Source organism: Prionailurus bengalensis, chromosome D4 (assembly GCF_016509475.1).
Source record: "Prionailurus bengalensis isolate Pbe53 chromosome D4, Fcat_Pben_1.1_paternal_pri, whole genome shotgun sequence".
Classification (NCBI taxonomy): domain Eukaryota; kingdom Metazoa; phylum Chordata; class Mammalia; order Carnivora; family Felidae; genus Prionailurus; species Prionailurus bengalensis.
In genome coordinates, this window is record NC_057359.1 from 25,707,071 (window position 1) to 25,715,056 (window position 7,986).

Genomic DNA, 7,986 nt, shown 5'->3' on the forward strand with positions numbered 1-7,986 from the left:
TATCAGTTTGAAAAATGGGGTCTCTTTCCTTCCTTCTTGGGATTTTTCTCCCTCCTTCCTCCTCCTCTTGGCCCTCCCATTGGTCTTGTCAAGGAAGGAAGCATGTTGCTTTATGTTCATTCTTTGCTCTCCCCCAGCTTTCATGGCTGTCCTTTGGGGACCTCACAGAAACTTCCCATTGCAGAGTACTTGACAACATGGAAACTGGGTAGACTCAAACCTGTGAATTTCCTTTCCTGAAACCTTAGGATGCCATGGGGTCCCCCAGCTGATTTCATAAATTTGGTGTCACATTGTAAATCAAGCAGCTGCAGAGTGGCCAGAACATCTGCTTGGTTCTGCTATTCTCTTTACAGCAAAAGAAAACTAACTGTAAAGAGGTCAGTGAGATGTGTATTTTGACAGTAAGTGCTTGTATGGATCAGAAATATCTGGATCTTTTGTTTCCTAAAAATAATATCACACACACACACACACACACACACACATATAACACGGAACTCTTGAAGTGAGTAGTTCCCTGGAGGTTATTGGGATCTCTATTCAATTTTAGCAATTTAAAGATGTTGGAAGCAGTGGTGGAAAATAAATAGTTAAAGAGGGTGCAAGACAGGAACTGTTATCTGTAACTACTAAGGCATGGGAGACCATTTTCTTTAACAAGATTATACCTATTTCCATCTCTTACAGACTAGCGTATCAGGTTAGGCTATGCTGTGGTAGCAAACACCCCCTTCCCTCAATTTCAGCAACAACCCCACAGAGGTTTGTTCATGGCTTGTGCAAGCTTGATGGGGGTCAGATGACCCTCCTAGACAATTGACCTCCATGCGTGGGGAACTGGACCAGAGAGTTGCACACAGCCCTTAGGCTCTAGCCACGTGGCCATACCCACTGCAAGAAGGTTTGGGAATGTGAAAGAGTCCAATGGGTGTTTGGCAAGCAGTAAATGTCTCGGATACCCCAAGCTGGATTTGACAGACATAATAACGATAATAATTCCTCCTTGTTTTGCTTCATTGTTAGCTTTTGACTAGCAACTATCCCTTTCCTTCTCTTTCTCCTTTCTTTTCATTTCTACCACCAATAACCATAATAGTATGCTAAAAATCAATCTTAAATGACAGGTAGAAAGTCAATATGGTTTAAAAGGTGTGTGTGTAGAAGAATATTTATGGACTATGTATAGTTCTATAGGAATAAAGTTATTCTACTGTGAAATACAAGTTCTTAACTAAAGGCTCCCCAGCATGCTGTCCTCTGCCCCTTAAATAGTTTCTACAGTAGACAGTTTGGTCAGCCGTTCAAGTCCATCCTCACTGTACTGTCCTCCTGAGCCTTTCTGAAAATCACCTGGGACACTAGTTAAAGATACAGATTCATGGGTCTCATGCTGAATGCACTTAAACCAGAATTTTGTTGGGTAGGTCTCATGTTGAAAGAGCTCCACAGATGATTCCAATAAACACTGAAATTTGAGAAAGCCTAACTTGTATTAATTCTCCCAGGAGTATATGCATATGTCAAAAGGATAGCTGAAAGAAGAAAATGCCTCATACAAAAGAATGATCTACTAAAAGTTGATATTCAAACACTGGTTGGGGGAGTGGCCTTTGGGCAAAGGCTTTCCTCCATTCAGTCATACGAGTTTGCTTATTCAGCTATGTTAAGTCGGCATGGACAATTTGTTTTGTATTGTTTTGTTGTTTTAAAAATGTCTCTTTCAGATATTCTACTGTATTCTTGTGTTGCATCTGTTGGGTCTTCTTGACAAGGGATAGTTCCCTATCATAGATTTTCATTTTTGAAAAGTTCATCTTCAGGTGGGAGCTCATCTTCAGATGGAGCTATTTTTTCCTCTAAGGGTGTCCCTGATCCCTGGAATGTGGAAGTATCCTCATAAAGTGGTTTTTGCTTTGTTCCATCAGGTGTCCAACAGGTTTTACTTGCTTTGGACCGTTTCCCTGGGGTTGGCATCATGGCACCTTGCAGGGAAGGGTGTACTTGAGATCTCCAAATCACACATGGCACAAGCATGTGGTTTTTAGTTCTATCCATCCAATGGCATGGAAGAGATGTACTTCCTTGCCATTCAGTAGACCCTATTATAGTGTTGTTGTTTTTCTAGACCCTTCCTTCTCAAAGCAAATAACGCTTCCAGGGTCTGTTTCAAAGCCATATATCCTATCCCTTCAAAATTCCTACATTGTCTCTGATACCATTCACTCCTTTCTTTGGGCAGCCATGGTATCATCTGTAAGATAACTATGTAGCTTTTAATTTCTTTCTTTTTTTTATTTCCTGGTGCCTAAGGGTATTCAAATCTTTATTTTGAATTCAGCTTAGAATTTTTTTTAAATGGTTATATTTTATCCACTATATGTTTGGAGCCTGGCCAGGGAAGGGCATATACTAACATAGTGCTTCAGTCTGCCATTTTACCTGAAGCTTTACAAGGTTTTTGGAAGGATGTTCCTTTGCAGTCAGTTGTGTTCATTTGCTTTGTGCCATCAGTGATGTCTTGTTTGGTGAATCCCTTTGCTCTTGGACAATATTTGATGTTAAAAAAGGGCCCCCTTCAAGCAGAAAACAGACCATTAATCAGAGTCTCCTGTGGAATTTGATTCAATTTCCTCCCATAGCTCTTATCACACTATGTTATGGTCAGTTCCAGACAGCTTTGCTTTCCATACCATAGGCTTCTAGGGCCAGTGAGCAGATCTCACTGACCTTTTTATCTTCAGTGCTGGAAAAGTGTCTAGCACACAGGGTTGGTTGGGAAAATGTTTGTGTTGTTGATTCTTAGGCAGGAAGACTTGCCACTGAGGATGGTGATGGTGATGGTGATGATGATGGGGATGGGGATGATGTGTGCTACTGCATAAGAAGGGCGCCACAGAATTCTGGTTCTGGTGTGAATGGTTAGAACATCCTTCTCAGTTTATCGGATTTTTAAGTGCTGTTAGTGGCTATTAACTAGTCTGTGTAGATCAACACCTGCTCCCTGCCTAGATGCACACACAGCCATTAGTCGCAGAGAACAGCCTCACCCCAGGGATTGGAAATACATAAAAACTCAAGGAGGGACTTATCTTCTTGTTCTCAGTGATGGCCTTGGGTCCCCAAATACACGCTCACAGGCCATCTGCCACATGCTCTGTTTGCCCACTTACCTCCTTTCCTCCCTCCTTCTCTCTCCTTTCTACCTCTATAGGTGAAGGTGCTTAACTGAGATAAACCATAGTAATTTATCAGTAATATTTGTTGAATGAATTCTTTTAATTAGCCTTAAAAAGGCAAAAATATTGTCCAGCTTACTTTTTCATACAGAGGCGCCTCTAATGTATAAACCAATGATAATGGTTAACACTTACTAAGCACATCATTTTCCATCAGGTATCTGGATGGAAATACCAATGATACCTATGGAATCATTTCATCTCGGAAACCACCTGACGTATATGACACATATGTTGAATCCTACTCACCTGAGGCAGAGAGTAATTCATCCCAGATCACACACCCTGTAAATAGTAGAACTGAGAGCTCTGAGTCCAGGCTACCTGGTTATAATTGTTGTACCACAGTTCAAGCATTACTCATCTGCTGCGAAACACTCCACATTGCAGTGCCCACCAGGCCCAACCACACAGTTGGGATCTTTATTTTTCAGTCAAGAGCAATATAAAAGGATAGAAAGTGCTGGGCCCCTCATCCCCTTCCAGGTTGTCAGATCCAAGGAGACAGGGAACCAAAGCGGTTAGGTTTTCTGTGGCAAGGCTGAGTCTGAAAGCTTAGGTCAGTACCAAGGATTTGTGATCTCAGTATCGTGGACCCTTCATCTGGTTTCTAGATGATAGGATTATATTTTAAGAACTTAATGGTAGTAATATTTAAATATTAATATTAGAGAAATAATAATAAAAAATTAGTCAAATTAAATTCAATTTAAATATTCAAATTAAATATTCAAACATTCAAATTAAATTTCTTTAATGATCTGAAATAAATGTTGAGATGCAAGCAAGTCTGTTTTATAGTTTAAAAAAAGAGGGGGACAGAGACAGAGAAAGAGAAAATGCTAACCTTAATACAGGCTCTAGAGAAGCTGGCAGTCTCTCTGTGTGAGACGTCTAGCACCACAGACAAGAAGTTTGGCTAAGGCAATACTTTCCATAAGAGATGATGCTTACCCACTCTGCCTGCTCTGGGGACCAAGATCTAGACTGTAATTACATGAGTTTGTGTGTGGGGTCCATTAGACCAGATATCTATTCATTAGGCTATCTGGTAACTCTATGTTAACAAGGATTAGGTGGAGGTCATGGGCAAGTTCCAGGAAATTTTGTAAAAATGCTTACATATGTTCTTTGTCCCTTCTGGCTCATTTACTCCCTTTTTTAAAAAATTTAAATTTTAGTTATTTAACATACAGTGCAATGTTGGTTTCAGGAGTAGTGTCAGTGATTCATCACAAGTGCCCTCCTTAGTACCCATCACCCATGTACCCCATCTCCCACCCACCTGCCTCCATCAATAGCTTGTTTTCTATCACTAAGAGTCTCTTGTGGGTTCTTCCCCCTCTTTTTTCTCCCCCCACCCCATTCCCATATGTTCATCTGTTTTGTTTCTTAAATTCCACATATGAGTGAAGTCATGTGGTATTTGTCTTTCTCTGATTAACTTATTTCACTTAGCACAATACATCCTAGCTCATTACAAATAGCAAGATTTGATTCTTTTTGATGGCTTAGTAATATTTCATTGTATATTTTATACTACACCTTCTCTACCATCTTTACCTATTCGTCAGTCAATTATTTCCTTCCTGTTGACTGAAATTTAAATAATGGTTGCAGATGCAGCAGCCATCTTGGACCATGAGGTATACCATGACGGAGTAAAAAGGGTGAGCCTGGACCCTTGTCCTCCTAGAGAGCACTATCAGTCCTGGACTGCTTTGGTTTAGAGATGAAAAAAAATGTCCTTTTAGCTAATTCAAGTTGTTAATTTGGATTTTATCCCACTTACACCTAAACCTAATTGTAGTTGATCAACCCTGCACCAAGTGATTCCCAGCGGACATTACGCAGTGTGAGTTGGAGAGAAGCAAAGCCTACTTACTGATTCAACCGTTTTGCAGCCAGCAGACCAGACCACAGAACCCTGTCAAAACAATAATGGTGGTGCTTGCTCTGCTTACTCTCTCCCGAGTTTGTGCTTAGCTGACTCCTTCCCACTGTGATAAAGGGGAGGTGGAAAACTCTGCCACCTTTCAAGTGCTTCCACTTCTCACCATCCGACCTTTGCCAGGTGCCTTTGCTGTTTCGATCAGAGAAAGCTGGGTTCCTGATTGTTCCGTTCCATATTGTGGAAGATAAGAATTTGGTGGGGCTTATCCCTTGCATTAATTACAGCAGAGAACTGGAAGGGTCCAGGTGATGCTGGGAAGCCTGATTCCACTTCTTTTTCTCCAGAGGAAGAGTGTGTAGCGGGTGAAGATAATAAGGATGGTAAGGACAACACGAATGCTCTGGTACAAAGTTCGCTTTGTTTTTCAGGCAAGCAGGTCTTCCCATTAGACTCGCCAGCTCTAAGTGTATCCAGGGTAGAAACTTAAGGTGGATGTAATTAAACTCCATAAACATATTGGGAACGAGAAATTGCAAAATGCTGTGAGATGGCATTTACACTGAAGGATCTGCAATTATCCCCGCTGATGGTGAGGGATCTTATCGCTACTCCTCTGGGCCAGGATGTAGTTGCTTCCTCCTCCTCGTGAGTGTGATGGTATCTCTTGTGACTTGGCTCTGAAACAACTCCTGCTTAGAAGCTGACACCGCACTTGCAAAAAATGTTTCTAATCTTTGAAATAATGACAGTACACCATGAGAGTCTTGAAATGGTTTCTTTTTTTTTTTAAGTTTATTTATTTATTTTGAGAGAGAGAAAGAGCACTCGGGTTGGGGAGGGGCAGAGAGAGGGAGAGAAAGAGAATCCCAAGCAGGCTCCGCACTGTCAGTGAAGAGCCCAAGACAGGGCTCAAACCCACGAACCATGATACCATGGCCTGAGCCAAAATCGAGTCTGACGCTTAACTGACTGAGACATCCAGGTGCCCGTTGAAATGGTTTCCTAGCTAGGGCAACTTTTTACTGCTCTGGCTTTGCAGTTGTTGATGTGTGAAGACTTTACTGAAGGACTGTGCTTGGGAGAAGAGATTGGTAAATATGTGCTCCATTATGTCTTTTAGGGCAGCATAAACAGGGCATACAAGCAATACATGTTTTTATAATTTGGGACATATGGGGAACATCACGTGTAATTATGTTTATAGCAATAGCAGCACTGACTATATGCTGGGTACTTTCTAAGTACTTCTCATATACTACCTCACCTAATCTGATAATCCCCAAAGGCAAATGCTATCATTATCCTCATTCCAAAGTTCAAATGAGGACACGGAGGCACAAAAAGATTCATTTGTCCAAGGTCATATGGTTGATACAGGTGGAGCTGAGATTTGAACCAGGGGACATATCCCAGAGTCCAAGCTCTTAGCCATTACACAGACCATCTCTTTTTGACATTTAATGAACACACACACACACACACACGCGCGATATTGAAGGAACCTCAAAGTGTCAAGTTATCCATTCTCAGATTTCCAGCAAATCCTTCTTTTCAGTACTTGTGACAGCAACTTGTACATGATTTTAAAGAGTCACAGATAGTAAGAATTATCCCTATTCTCTAAAATTAGAATTGATACCCTCTGCAATTTTGGACAAGTAAATTAACCTTCCTAGGCCTTGGTTTGCTTATTGTAGGATTGGAATAATTGGGATAGGGACATCAAGTAAAAGCAGTGTATAAAATGCGTGTGTCATATGCAACTCTTTCAGTTGTCATTGACTGAAAACGCAGCTTAAGTCAATTTTTTAAGCAAAATAGTGGGAATTCTTTGCTCCTGTAACTGAGAAGTCACAGGGTGATCTTTAGATTGGATCCACAGCCAAACGGAGTGATTCTCTTTGTTTATTTGTATTGCTGTTACTCTACTCCTCAGTTCCAGTTTCCTCTTTCCTTCTTTTTTTTTTTTAATGTTTATTTAGTTTTGAGAGAGAGAGAGAGAGAGAGAACAGAGGAAGGGCAGAGAGATAGAGGGAGACACAGAATCCAAAATGGGCTTCAGGTTCTGAGCTGTCAGCGTGGATCCCAATGTGGGGCTTGGACCCATGAACACAAGATTGTGACCTGAGCCAAAGTCGGACGCTTCACTGACTGAGCCACCCAGGTTCTCCTCCTTTTTCCTTCTTTTTACTGATTTTGTTCTCAGGTTTCACAGGAGAGAAAGACAGCTCCAACCTCACCTTCAAGTACTAGCTGGAAAGCACTAGCTGGGATTCCTGGGAGTTAACTCTGATGAGTTCTGACTGGCTCAGCCTGAGTCACATGGCCTTCTTCCAGCCAATAACTGTGGCTGGGGAAATTGCTTGCTCCTGTTGGCCAGACATAAGTCACTTGCCTCAGTCTGGTGGAGTCCTCAGGCACAGAGGCTAAGAGAAGGGATGGGGTCTCCCTGCAAATCAGGATGCTTGCCCTTCTGGAGATAAGCCTAAGTGAATGCAGAGCACCAGAAACCAGCCTACTGTGTACACAGGGCCTGGCCCTTGTGAGGAACTCGACAAATGCTGGTTCCAGACCTGTTCTTGTGTGGGGACTCCCAAGATGCCCCTCCAAAGCATCTTTCTCAGGGTTGTATCAATTGGAATGGCATTGGAGAACTTGTTGTTGCTGTTTTTTTGTTTTGTTTTTGTTTCTAAATTTGAATATGAATGACCCACAATGCAACTTAGTTTCAGGTGTGCAACTTAGTGATTTGACAAGTTTATATGTTATGCTATGTTCACCTTAAATATACCTACCATCTATCCCGTCACGAGCCTCTTCTAATATCAGGGACTGCATTCCTTCAGGCTGTGC